Source organism: Loxodonta africana, unplaced genomic scaffold (genome assembly GCF_030014295.1).
Source record: "Loxodonta africana isolate mLoxAfr1 unplaced genomic scaffold, mLoxAfr1.hap2 scaffold_36, whole genome shotgun sequence".
NCBI classification, from domain to species: Eukaryota; Metazoa; Chordata; class Mammalia; order Proboscidea; family Elephantidae; genus Loxodonta; species Loxodonta africana.
In genome coordinates this window covers 1825961-1839922 of record NW_026975074.1, presented here as the reverse complement: position 1 = coordinate 1839922, position 13962 = coordinate 1825961, and the positions used below count along the sequence as shown (strand labels likewise).

The following is a 13962-nucleotide window of genomic DNA, read 5'->3' as shown; positions in this document are numbered from 1 at the left end:
GCAGTTTTTTTTTAGCGGATTTTCTGGAAAAACTAGTTTCCCAGTGATGGCTCGGAGACAACAATCCATATCAAACCACTTAAAGAAGCAGACCGTGACAGCTTCTCCAACCCCCCAAACAAAAGAATCAAAATCTTTCCCAAATGAAGATACAATTTTGGAATTATCAGATACAGAATATAAAAAACTAATTTACAGAATGCTTAATGATACCACAAATGAAATTAGGATATCTGCAGAAAAAGCCAAGGAACACACTGATAAAACTGTTGAAGAACTCAAAAAGATTATTCAAGAACATACTGGAAAAATTAATAAGTTGCAAGAATCCATAGAGAGACAACATGTAGAAATCCAAAAGATTAACAATAAAATAACAGAATTAGACAACACACTAGGAAGTCAGAGGAGCAGACTCGAGCAATTAGAATGCAGACTGGGACATCTGGAGGACCAGGGAATCAACACCAACATAGCTGAAAAAAAATCAGATAAAAGAATTAAAAAAAATGAAGAAACCCTAAGAATTATGTGGGACTCTATCAAGAAGGATAACCTGCGGATGATTGGAGTCCCAGAACAGGGAGGGGGGACAGAAAACACAGAGAAAATAGTTGAAGAACTTCTGACAGAAAACTTCCCTGACATCATGAAAGACGAAAGGATATCTATCCAAGATGCTCATCGAACCCCATTTAAGACTGATCCAAAAAGAAAAACACCAAGACATATTATCATCAAACTCACCAAAACCAAAGATAAACAGAAAATTTTAAAAGCAGCCAGGGAGAAAAGAAAGGTTTCCTTCAAGGGAGAATCAATAAGAATATGTTCAGACTACTCAGCAGAAACCATGCAGGCAAGAAGGGAATGGGACGACATATACAGAGCACTGAAGGAGAAAAACTGCCAGCCAAGGATCATATATCCAGCAAAACTCTCTCTGAAATATGAAGGCGAAATTAAGATATTTACAGACAAACACAAGTTTAGAGAATTTGCAAAAACCAAACCAAAGCTACAAGAAATACTAAAGGATATTGTTTGGTCACAGAACCAATAATATCAGATATCAGCACAACACAAGGTCACAAAACAGCACGTCCTGATATCAACTCAAATAGGGAAATCACAAAAACAAACAAATTAAGATTAATTAAAAAAAAAAAAAACACATAACAGGGAATCACGGAAGTCAATAGGTAAAAGATCACAATAATCAAAAAGAGGGACTAAATACAGGAGGCATTGAACTGCCATATGGAGAGTGATACAAGGCGATATAGAACAATACAAGTTAGGTTTTTACTTAGAAAAATAGGGGTATATAATGAGGTAACCACAAAAAGGCATAACAACTCTATAACTCAAGACAAAAACCAAGAAAAACGTAACGACTCAACTAACATAAAGTCAAACACTATGAAAATGAGGATCTCACAATTTACTAAGAAAAACGCCTCAGCACAAAAAAGTGTGTGGAAAAATGAAATTGTCAACAACACACATAAAAAGGCATCAAAATGACAGCACTAAAAACTTATTTATCTATAATTACCCTGAATGTAAATGGACTAAATGCACCAATAAAGAGACAGAGAGTCACAGACTGGATAAAGAAACACGATCCATCTATATGCTGCCTACAAGAGACACACCTTAGACTTAGAGACACAAACAAACTAAAACTCAAAGGATGGAAAAAAGTATATCAAGCAAACAATAAGCAAAAAAGAAGAGGAGTAGCAATATTAATTTCTGACAAAATAGACTTTAGACTTAAATCCACCACAAAGGATAAAGAAGGACACTATATAATGATAAAAGGGACAATTGATCAGGAAGACATAACCATATTAAATATTTACGCACCCAATGACAGGGCTGCAAGATACATAAATCAAATTTTAACAGAACTGAAAAGCGAGATAGATACCTCCACAATTATAGTAGGAGACTTCAACACACCCCTTTCGGAGAAGGACAGGACATCCAGTAAGAAGCTCAACAGAGACACGGAAGATCTAATTACAACAATCAACCAACTTGACCTCATTGACTTATACAGAACTCTCCACCCAACTGCTGCAAAATATACTTTTTTTTCCAGCGCACATGGAACATTCTCTAGAATAGACCACATATTAGGTCATAAAACAAACCTTTGCAGAGTCCAAAACATCGAAATATTACAAAGCATCTTCTCAGACCACAAGGCAATAAAACTAGAGATCAATAACAGAAAAACTAGGGAAAAGAAATCAAATATTTGGAAAATGAACAATACCCTCCTGAAAAAAGACTGGGTTATAGAAGACATCAAGGAGGGAATAAGGAAATTCATAGAAAGCAACGAGAATGAAAATACTTCCTATCAAAACCTCTGGGACACAGCAAAAGCAGTGCTCAGAGGCCAATTTATATCAATAAATGCACACATACAAAAAGAAGAAAGAGCCAAAATCAGAGAACTGTCCCTACAACTTGAACAAATAGAAAGTGAGCAACAAAAGAATCCATCAGGCACCAGAAGAAAACAAATAATAAAAATTAGAGCTGAACTAAATGAATTAGAGAACAGAAAAACAATCGAAAGAATTAACAAAGCCAAAAGCTGGTTCTTTGAAAAAATTAACAAAATTGATAAACCATTGGCTAGACTGACTAAAGAAATACAGGAAAGGAAACAAATAACCCGAATAAGAAATGAGAAGGACCACATCACAACAGAACCAAATGAAATTAAAAGAATCATTTCAGATTATTATGAAAAATTGTACTCTAACAAATTTGAAAACCTAGAAGAAATGGATGAATTCCTGGAAAAACACTACCTACCTAAACTAACACATTCAGAAGTAGAACAACTAAATAGACCCATAACAAAAAAAGAGATTGAAACAGTAATCAAAAAACTCCCAACAAAAAAGAGTTCTGGCCCGGACGGCTTCACTGCAGAGTTCTACCAAATTTTCAGAGAAGAGTTAACACCACTACTACTAAAGGTATTCCAAAGCATAGAAAATGACGGAATACTACCCAACTCATTCTATGAAGCCACCATCTCCCTGATACCAAAACCAGGTAAAGACATTACAAAAAAAGAAAATTATAGACCTATATCCCTCATGAACATTGATGCAAAAATCCTCAACAAAATTCTAGCCAATAGAATCCAACAACACATCAAAAAAATAATTCACCCTGATCAAGTGGGATTTATACCAGGTATGCAAGGCTGGTTTAATATCAGAAAAACCATTAATGTAATCCATCACATAAATAAAACAAAAGACAAAAACCACATGATCTTATCAATTGATGCAAAAAAGGCATTTGACAAAGTCCAACACCCATTCATGATAAAAACTCTTACCAAAATAGGAATTGAAGGAAAATTCCTCAACATAATAAAGGGCATCTATGCAAAGCCAACAGCCAATATCACTCTAAATGGAGAGAACCTGAAAGCATTTCCCTTGAGAACGGGAACCAGACAAGGATGCCCTTTATCACCGCTCTTATTCAACATCGTGTTGGAAGTCTTAGCCAGGGCAATCAGGCTAGACAAAGAAATAAAAGGTATCCGGATTGGCAAGGAAGAAGTAAAGTTATCACTATTTGCAGATGACATGATTATATACACAGAAAACCCTAAGGAATCCTCCAGAAAACTACTGAAACTAATAGAAGAGTTTGGCAGAGTCTCAGGTTATAAAATAAACATACAAAAATCACTTGGATTCCTCTACGTCAACAAAAAGAACACCGAAGAGGAATTAACCAAATCAATACCATTCACAGTAGCCCCCAAGAAGATAAGATACTTAGGAATAAATCTTACCAAGGATGTAAAAGACCTATACAAAGAAAACTACAAAGCTCTACTACAAGAAATTCAAAAGGACATACTTAAGTGGAAAAACATACCTTGCTCATGGATAGGAAGACTTAACATAGTAAAAATGTCTATTCTACCAAAAGCCATCTATACATTTAACGCACTTCCGATCCAAATTCCAATGTCATATTTTAAGGGGATAGAGAAACAAATCACCAATTTCATATGGAAGGGAAAGAAGCCCCGGATAAGCAAAGCACTACTGAAAAAGAAGAAGAAAGTGGGAGGCCTCACCTTACCTGACTTCAGAACCTATTATACAGCCACAGTAGTCAAAACAGCCTGGTATTGGTACAACAACAGACACATAGACCAATGGAACAGAATTGAGAACCCAGACATAGATCCATCCACGTATGAGCAGCTGATATTTGACAAAGGACCAGTGTCAATTAACTGGGGAAAAGACAGCCTTTTTAACAAATGGTGCTGGCATAACTGGATATCCATTTGCAAAAAAATGAAACAGGACCCATACCTCACACCATGCACAAAAACTAACTCCAAGTGGATCAAAGACCTAAACATAAAGACTAAAACGATAAAGATCATGGAAGAAAAAATTGGGACAACCCTAGGAGCCCTAATACAAGGTATAAACAGAATACAAAACATTACCAAAAATGATGAAGAGAAACCCGATAACTGGGAGCTCCTAAAAATCAAACACCTATGCTCATCTAAAGACTTCACCAAAAGAGTAAAAAGACCACCTACAGATTGGGAAAGAATTTTCAGCTATGACATCTCCGACCAGCGCCTGATCTCTAAAATCTACATGATTCTGTCAAAACTCAATCACAAAAAGACAAACAACCCAATCAAGAAGTGGGCAAAGGATATGAACACACATTTCTCTAAAGAAGATATTCAGGCAGCCAACAGATACATGAGAAAATGCTCTCGATCATTAGCCATTAGAGAAATGCAAATTAAAACTACGATGAGATTCCATCTCACACCAGCAAGGCTGGCATTAATCCAAAAAACACAAAATAATAAATGTTGGAGAGGCTGCGGAGAGATTGGAACTCTCATACACTGCTGGTGGGAATGTAAAATGGTACAACCACTTTGGAAATCTATCTGGCGTTATCTTAAACAGTTAGAAATAGAACTACCATACAAGCCAGAAATCCCACTCCTAGGAATATACCCTAGAGATACAAGAGCCTTCATACAAACAGATATATGCACACCCATGTTTATTGCAGCTCTGTTTACAATAGCAAAAAGTTGGAAGCAACCAAGGTGTCCATCAACGGATGAATGGGTAAATAAATTGTGGTATATTCACACAATGGAATACTACGCATCGATAAAGAACAGTGACGAATCTCTGAAACATTTCATAACATGGAGGAACCTGGAAGGCATTATGCTGAGTGAAATTAGTCAGAGGCAAAAGGACAAATATTGTATAAGACCACTATTATAAGATCTTGAGAAATAGTAAACCTGAGAAGAACACATACTTTTGTGGTTACGAGAGGGGGAGGGAGGGAGGGTGGGAGAGGGTTTTTTTATTGATTAATCAGTAGATAAGAACTGCTTTAGGTGAAGGGAAAGACAACACTCAATACATGGAAGGTCAGCTCAATTGGACTGGACCAAAAGCAAAGAAGTTTCCGGGATAAAATGAATGCTTCAAAGGTCAGCGGAGCAAGTGCGGGGGTCTGGGGAGCATGGTTTGCGGGGACTTCTAAGTCAATTGGCAAAATAATTCTATTATGAAATCATTCTGCATCCCACTTTGAAATGTGGCGTCTGGGGTCTTAAATGCTAACAAGCAGCCATCTAAGATGCAGCAATTGGTCTCAACCCACCTGGAGCAAAGGAAAATGAAGAACACCAAGCCCACATGACAACTAAGAGCCCAAGAGACAGAAAGGGCCACATGAACCAGAGACCTACATCATCCTGAGACCAGAAGAACTAGTTGGTGCCCGGCCACAATTGATGACTGCCCTGACAGGGAGCTCAGCAGAGGACCCCTGAGGGAGCAGGAGATCAGTGGGATGCAGACCCCAAATTCTCATAAAAAGACCAAACTTAATGGTCTGACTGAGACTGGAGGAATCCCGGCGGCCATGCTCCCCAGACCTTCAGTTGACACAGGACAGGAACCATCCCCGAAGACAACTCATCAGAAATGAAAGGGACTGGTCAGCGGGTGGCAGAGAGAGATGCTGATGAAGAGTGAGCTAATTATATCAGGTGGACACTTGAGATTGTGTTGGCAACTCTTGTCTGGAGGGGGGATGGGAGGATAGAGAGAGAGGGAAGCCGGCAAAATTGTCAAGAAAGGAGAGACTGAAAGGGCTGACTCAAGACGGGGAGAGTAAGTGGGAGTAGGGAGTGAGATGTATGTAAACTTATATGTGACAGACTGATTGGATTTGTAAACGTTCACTTGAAGCTTAATAAAAGTTATTATAAAAAAAAAAAAAAATGAACTACCATAAACAGTGCCACTTTACAATGGAGACTTTGTCTTCCACAGCAGTGCCCCCAAAGGGTGGTGGGTCTCTGGGGAAGAAGAAAGAAAGCATGGGGTCTGCAGAGGTGGAGGATGTGGTGATGGAGAGGCCTCCAGCGGTCCCTATGACCAAAGCTTTGGGGTCACAGGTGAGCATAAGGACCCTGAAAGCTCTACTAAATCTACTCTCTATTCTCAGAGGTCTCTATCCAAGAGGAAAATGCCCAGGAGTCAACAATACCCCAAGCAAAAAGCCCAAGTTCCAGGCCCAGGAAGATTCCAAAAACCATCAGAGAGCTCTTTTCCTTCATTTTCCACCAAGCAAACCTCTCACTCCTCCAGCTAGGGGGCTGCCCCAGGAAAGCGATGGGTCATGTGCGCATATTTCACCAAGGTGCACACAGTCAAGGGGGTGGCGGTCGCCTGGCAGACCAAAACCTCCTTTGCCCCGTGGGCAAGATGCCCCAGGTCTTTGAGGCCAAGCTCTCTGAGGAGAGCACGATCAGCTCTGCCCCTACACTGGCCAATACTCAGTCCCTGGTCAGTACCCTGGAGCCCTGGCAGGACGGGACCCAGACCTGTACTCCGGACACCACCGACCAAGGGGAGGAGCATGGGGAGAACCCCGCGCAACCACCCCGGAGTGGCTGGTGAACCGTGAGCACGGCTTCCGCTGCGTGGTCCGCTGCCCCGTGTTCGAGTCCCGGGAGGCCCTGGTTGCGCACGCGGCGCGTGGTGTGACTCAGGGCTTTAGCTACCGGGTCTTCTTTGAAGAGCTGCTGGAGAGGTGGCTGCCACGCTCAGTCCAGTGCAGGCGCCAACGCTGCCACCAGCTGGCCAGGCGTTACCTGATGGCCTACAAGAAGAGGGAGGTGAGGGAGAAGAGAGCAGTCTGCAGGCACCTGTAGGAGCAGCTGGAGAAGCAGAGAGAAGAACTGAAGAGGCTGAGGCACCAGCTGGACAGGCTGCAGAGGCAGGCCAGGCTGCAGAAGGCACAGCACCAAGGCCAGAGGGGGAAGCACCTAAAGACCTGCTAGTACCCTGGGACTAGGAGGAGCAGGGCCTTTGGGCTGGAAACGTGGGCCCTTCAGGAGAGACCTCCATTCAGGGTCGTTTAACCCAGCTTCCCTGGAAGATCCTAGCCTCCTTCCCGTGTGCCCACCAGCCTTCAACCCCAAGGGCACAAAGAGCTCCAGCCCTAAGCGGGATCTGGATGGAAGAAGCCCCAGATAGCTGAACACAGACACCAGGTCCCCTCAGAGGCTCCCCTGGCCCAGGAGAGGACAGGACAGGCCTCATCTTGATGGTGAGGTCTTGGGACCCTAAGGATGAGCACAGCGTAAGTAGGGAAAGGGGAATGGGATTTCAGTGGGACTTGGGAGGCTAAGGGGGACCCTGTTGAGGTGTGATGGTGAAGGGGGTATCACTGAGTTCTTTGGAGAAGGAATCAGAGAGATGGCAGGGTGTCAGGAAACCTGCCTGCAGGTGAGCAGTGGGCATAAAGCCCTAAACGAAGGACTCTGGGTCCCTTCCCAGCAGCATACAGGCAGAGAAAGAGGTAGGGCTTGGCAGAAGGAGAGGAGGGCCCAGTGAAGGAAAATGAATTCACCCCAGCCATGTCTTCTGGTCTCCTAGGGTGAATTTGGGGTTATGATTAGGATGCATTGTTGTTGCCTCATTAGGGGAATGTAACTGGGAGGTGGTGTAGAAAAATCCCCCTGGGTGTTAACCATTTCTGGATAAGAGTTGATCCAGCGCTTGCAGGGTATTTCTTGTAGAGTATGTCCTCGGGTAAGGGGCAGAGCTTTGGAACTTTTTCTTCTCCTTTAAATAAAGCTGTACATTCCGGTTCTTGACACGTCAATAAATCTTGTTAATTTTTTTTCCCCCCCTGTGGTCAAATCTTACCTGTCCCGAGGTCAAAGAACTGGAAGAAAAAGGCCATCTGAGATCAAAGAAGCAAAAGAGAGGAGAGGCTTCTGAACCTGGGGAGAACAGCGAGAACACAGGTGACCAGAGGTATGGATGGGAAGAGGCAAATTCAGGCCCAGACTCAACAGTGGACAAAAAAGACCAAGTCTCAGTCACAACATCAAATCCCAGGTGTGGGGAAACCCTGGACATGACAGGGATGTATCCATCTCTCTGGGCAATGAGACCGCAGAGGGCAGAGGAAAGGAGGGCAGGGTCTCTAGGATGGACACCTCCGTCCACAGTCTGTCCTGTGTGTATGCCTCAGAGTGACAGAGACAGCTCCTGTGAGGGAGAGGGTCACAGGCAGAGAAGAGCCAAGGTGTTCAGGCCAGGTAAATTCTGCAGTCTCCTAAGGATCCAAACCGAAAAATCAGAGATTCTCAGAGGTATCAGGGTGGGAGGGGTTGGCATTCCCAGGCTGGGGAGAGGCTGGCTGGGGAGGTGCTGCTTTCTGAAATCTTTTGATCAACGTCTTTCTTCTTAAAAGCTACCTTCCCAGTTGATGTCCTCTTTTATGCTCTAGGCTCAGACCTGAAAAGGGCCTCGAATGCACAAAGGCGGGTTATACAGTGGGTCAAGGCAGGGAGGAGGTGGTACCAGCACATCCAGGAAAGAGAATTTTCTGGAGCGCCATGAGTTACCTAGTGAATCGCACATGGTGTCCAGCCTTCTACATTTAGCTGTAGACATGTGCTTGCAAACGTGTTTGGGGGTTAATTCTACTGAGTTCCCAAAATTATTTTTGGTCATTTCCAGTTATAGAGACCAGAAGAGCTCACTGGTTCCAAGAACAAGAAGAAATGCACTGGATCTGATTATTACCGTCTGTGGTGTGCTCTCCTTCCAGTGATTAAAATCTTTTGTCTGTCATTATAGAAAATTTTCACCTATTTAAAATATCTAATGAAACACATTAAAATATACATGTATCTATGATGTTTATCAACTTCCAAAGTTCTGAAATTGTTTTTTATTACATTTTCAAGATTACAGATTTGTATGACAAAAAAGTTATGTCAGGGTCCCACCCTCATATGTAATTTGCTCCCACTCCCACAAGGTATCCAATGTTAATAGACACATGTGTGTCTTTCCCTACATTTCTCTGCAGGGAAACATATACACAGTTATAGGTACACAAGTACATCTGCTGGAGTGTTTGCTTTTATGGAGACTTCGTCTCACTCTACCCACATTGTTCTCGCCCCTTCTTTCACTTGACATTCTACCTTGATTCTCTGTAAGTCATTAGATATGGCACTAACACTATATTTTGGGGTCTTTAACTTACATGAATAATTTAAATAGATGGTATCAACTCAGTACACTTTATCTGGACTTATACATGTTGTTGTTAAAAGCTATCAAGTCAGTTCTGAGTCACAGTGACCCTAGGCACCACAGAACAAAACTCGGTCCAGTCATTGCAATCCTAATAATCGTTGCTATATTCGAGCACACTGTTGCAGCCACTGTATCAATCTCATTGAGGGTCTTCCTCTTTTTCCCTGGACCTCTGCTTTACTAAGCATGATGTCCTTTTCCAGGGACTGGTCCCTCTTGATAAGATGTCCAAAGCCATCCTTACTTCTAAGGAATATTCTGGCTTTCTCTGCTCAAGATAGATTTATTTGTCCACACATAACACTACTAATACAGAAGCATTATCATCCATGCTTTTTAAGTCCACTCTTCCTGCATGTTCTAATTCTCCTCCCCCTGTTCCTTCCCACAAGTGAATCCAAGGTAATTCAGGTTAACAATGTAGTAAGTAGTCTCTCCTATCCTTGCTTAAACAAGCACACACAGACATACATGTATCCTCATCTTCTCATTTATACACACACATAAACATCAACAGGTATTCAAGCATATTCAAACAATTGATATTGTTTAACCCAGATGTGCTCATTTTATATACACTTCTCTGCACCTTGATTGTTTCAGTAATACTTCCATAATACTTCATAGAGATTTCTCCCACTCAACTACTACAACTCTTTTTCATTCTAATGACTCCCTGTTTTATTGAGGATGTAGCTTTACCATAAGTTCTCTATCATTCCACCATCAATGGACAAAGTTTGGTCATATTAATAATAACTATCCTTTCTATACTATAGGATTTGTTTCTGTGGAATAGACTCCACAGAGTGAGATTTCCAATTCAAAGAATGTTAAAAGTACACAGCCATGGCCATGTCTTTCCCCTAGAGGCTGCCATAATGCACCTTTCCAGCCACGTCTCAGGGTATCCTTCTCTCCACAGCCCAGCCAGCCGTAGGTTGCGCTGATTTTCCAATTCTGCCAGTTTCACTGGCAGTTTGATATTTTCTTAACTTGGACTATGTTTACTGGGCATGTGGATTTGCTCTGAATGAACTGTTTGAATTCACTGCTCATTGTTCAAGTGCTTAACTTTTATCCTTCTGTGTAAAATGGAAATTGTTATTAAGCCTTGTCCTCTCCATTTCACATGATTTTCCAAATCTATCATTTGTGTATCACATTTTTGCAAGCTTTTTCCCCCAGAACAATCACTTGAGTCAGCACCATTTATTAAATAAATATAATTTTCTTGAAATGCTACCTTTGTAAGTTATTGTGACTTCTTAACAGATTTTCTGTTTCATTGGTCTACTTGTCACCTTCTATGCTATGTAATATCAATTTGTTCTGTTACCCGAAGAGATAGACACCTGTTACTATCCTGCTTTTTCATGTTTTACTTTGGTAAAACCGCCCTGGTTTTGCAGCGATTAAGTGCTCAACTGCTAATCCAAAGAAAGTTTGGCAGGTCGGACCCACCAGGTGGCTCCAAGGGAGAAAGACCTGGTGTTCTGCTCCCATAATGATTACGACCTAGAAAACCCTATGGGGCAGTCAGATGGGATGGCTTTGAGTCCAAAATCGCCTCCAAGTCTCGTAACAACAGGAATATTCCTTGTTATCTATTCTTTGTTATCTACTGTACTATTTGTAGAATATGATCACTGTATACAGTTCAAAACAACTATCTTAATATTCTGGCTAGAAATGCATTCCACTTATATATTAGTTTTAGGGACCTCCATTTAATTGACAAGACGTTCCATTTGAAAATATGGCATATTTTTGCATATATTCAGGTTTCATTTTATGTACTTTAATACATTGTCTTCCCTCATAGAGGTCCTTTGCTGCTCTGGTTAAAACAATGTTTTGCTAAATATTTTACAGTTTTGGACACAGTGTGGTACAGTCAAGTAGTAGGGGAAAGAGAACGGTCTGCCCTTCCCACCCTTGCCAATTTTAGACCCTTATTCTATACTGGAGAGAAACCATTGATTTTGATGCATTTGTCTTTTATGCAGGTATGTAATTATATCATCATTATTTTAAATATCTTTTAATACTTGTACTAGTTATTTAAATTTTCTAGTTCATTCCTTCACCTAAAAACTATGTTGAGTAATACCAAAATTTTTGTCTAGTTCCAAATTTATCAGAATGGGTTTAATATTTTTCCATTTATCTCACACCTGATAAGTTTGGGGATATTTTGTTATGCACCAATAGATAACTAATACTCTGAGCTACTGACCTTTATGGTAATCTACACACAACTTGTTTCTGACAGTTAAGTACTTCCACCTGGCCTCTGTTCAGCTGGGATACCATGATTTACATTGCTACTTGGCAGCCCAGCCTCCACTAAAACCTGAGCCTATAGAGAATTGTTCTTGTTAGCTGTCATCAAGTCATTTCTGACTCATGACCACCCCATGTGGGCATAGTAGAAGTGTTCAATAGGGTTTTCAAGGCTGTGATCCTTTAAAAGCAGATCGTCAGGACTGTCTTCTGAGGTGCTTTTGAGTAGGTTCAAACCACCAAACTTTCAGCTAGTATAGAACACTTAACTGTTTGCGGCGTCCAGGGACCCCCTGCAAAGGTACATATTGGTAAGCTCCATGTTGCTGGTGCTCCCCTCAGCTCTACATTCCTTATTCTTTTAATGAAATGGGTGTCCTTCAGGACCTCCAAGAAATGGTCTTATAGAAGACTAACTCAGACATGCCCACATATTGGAGGCTTTTATTCCCTCTTCCAACACCTGACACAGTAGGTCTGGTATTTCGATTTCATAGAATGTGGGCCGTTGCCTTTTCCAAACTTCCAAAAGCAATCCCACAGCATATTAAACCCATTTCCAGAACCCTTGCTATGGCAATAAATCCTTGTCAACAAACAAAGTCTACATAAGAATTACAGTGTTTCCTTGAATGGACAACATTTTACATGCCCCCATAAAGAAAATGCCTCAAGGGCAAAGTTTAAGAGTAAACCAAGGCATTTCCCATCACTCCTTACCTGAGAGGCTCTTTGTGAGGATTTCCTGACACACATGGCAAAGGACGTAGTAGACACTGCCTTCTTTTTTACCTCTTCCCTCCTAAACAAACAGAGACCTTTGCTAAGATGTCAGGTGTCAATTCCCAACTCCTCTTCTTATCCTGTATGTAAGTTCTGTAATGAGACGAGGACCCAGGCAGTATTTCCCATCTTTCAAAGTTTCGAGGTCCAGTGAAATCCTGTTACAAGTCACTAGATCAGCCCAGGAGCTGGAAGACTGAAATTCCTGGTCCTCTGACAAGTGGGAAGGGCAGGATGGGATTGGGCAGAGCCTCCTTGACCATCACTTGCCCCAAGAGGCTCTGGAGGCTGCTTCATGTTATAAGTCAAAGGCCCTTCCAGCCCAGTCGCATAAGAGCAGCGAAAGACTTTTTCCATTGAAATAAAAGATGGGCTCAGGAGCAGCAGATTTGAGGCCATTCAGCTTCGGTCAGCTTTGCAGCTTCAGGACATCCTGGCCGCTGGTCACCTTCACAGCTGGGCCTTTATACCTTTTCACCTCTCTCTCCCTCCCATTTTTCTCCCAGTACCATGGGCTGTGGCTTCTGCTAGTTTCAATGATTTCAGTGTTTCAGTAGCTCCTCGCCCCGCTCAGAGGAGGCAGCTTTGCAGGGTGTGAGGGACAAACCCATAGTGCTGCTTAGGTGTCCTTCAACAGAAACAGTCCTGAGGTGACAAGCTGTCCTGACTGATCCTGACACCAAGACAGAGAGAAACTCAGTGAAAGGGTCATTGGCTTCTGCAAGTGTCAGCACTCTCAGGGTCATGTCCTGGGGTCATGCCCAATTGCAGGAAAAATGAACTGGCTCTGAACCAGTACACAGGCCCCGGAAGCCTCAGGAGGATTCTGTCTTAGTCTAACCCAGCACTGGGGAAATCCTCATGGGGTGGGAGCAGTGATATTCCTGGGATCTTTATTCAAAAATCTCAGAGCAGTTGATACAGTCTTGGGAGGTGGGAAAAGAGAAAGCTTGGGACCACAGGGTGGCAAAAGAAGGAGCCTCTTATCACTCACTCTCTCTGGGGTCTTGTTCAGGTTTTTTTTTTTTAATGCAACTTGGGCTCCAGGCAGGCACTTATTGCTAAAGTTCTATTTCTCTGTTTTAATTTGTGATATCTAAGTCAAATCTGGAGTCTTGAGCTCATTTTGATAATTCGTCTTTAGTCTGTGCAGACAAGAGTCCGCTCACAGCCATAATGAGAGCAGAGGAAATAA

General features: G+C 41.9%; 1 long non-coding RNA gene across 1 annotated transcript in view; it reads right to left on the bottom strand.

The window, feature by feature from the left end:
* Window positions 1–6109: 6109 nt before the first annotated feature.
* Window positions 6110–13962, bottom strand: part of LOC135229542 (uncharacterized) — an 81146-nt gene continuing 73293 nt past the window's right edge. Inside the window, exon 3 of the long non-coding RNA XR_010320222.1 lies at window positions 6110–12786. This is a non-coding gene — a long non-coding RNA (uncharacterized LOC135229542). The remainder of the gene's footprint in view (window positions 12787–13962) is intronic.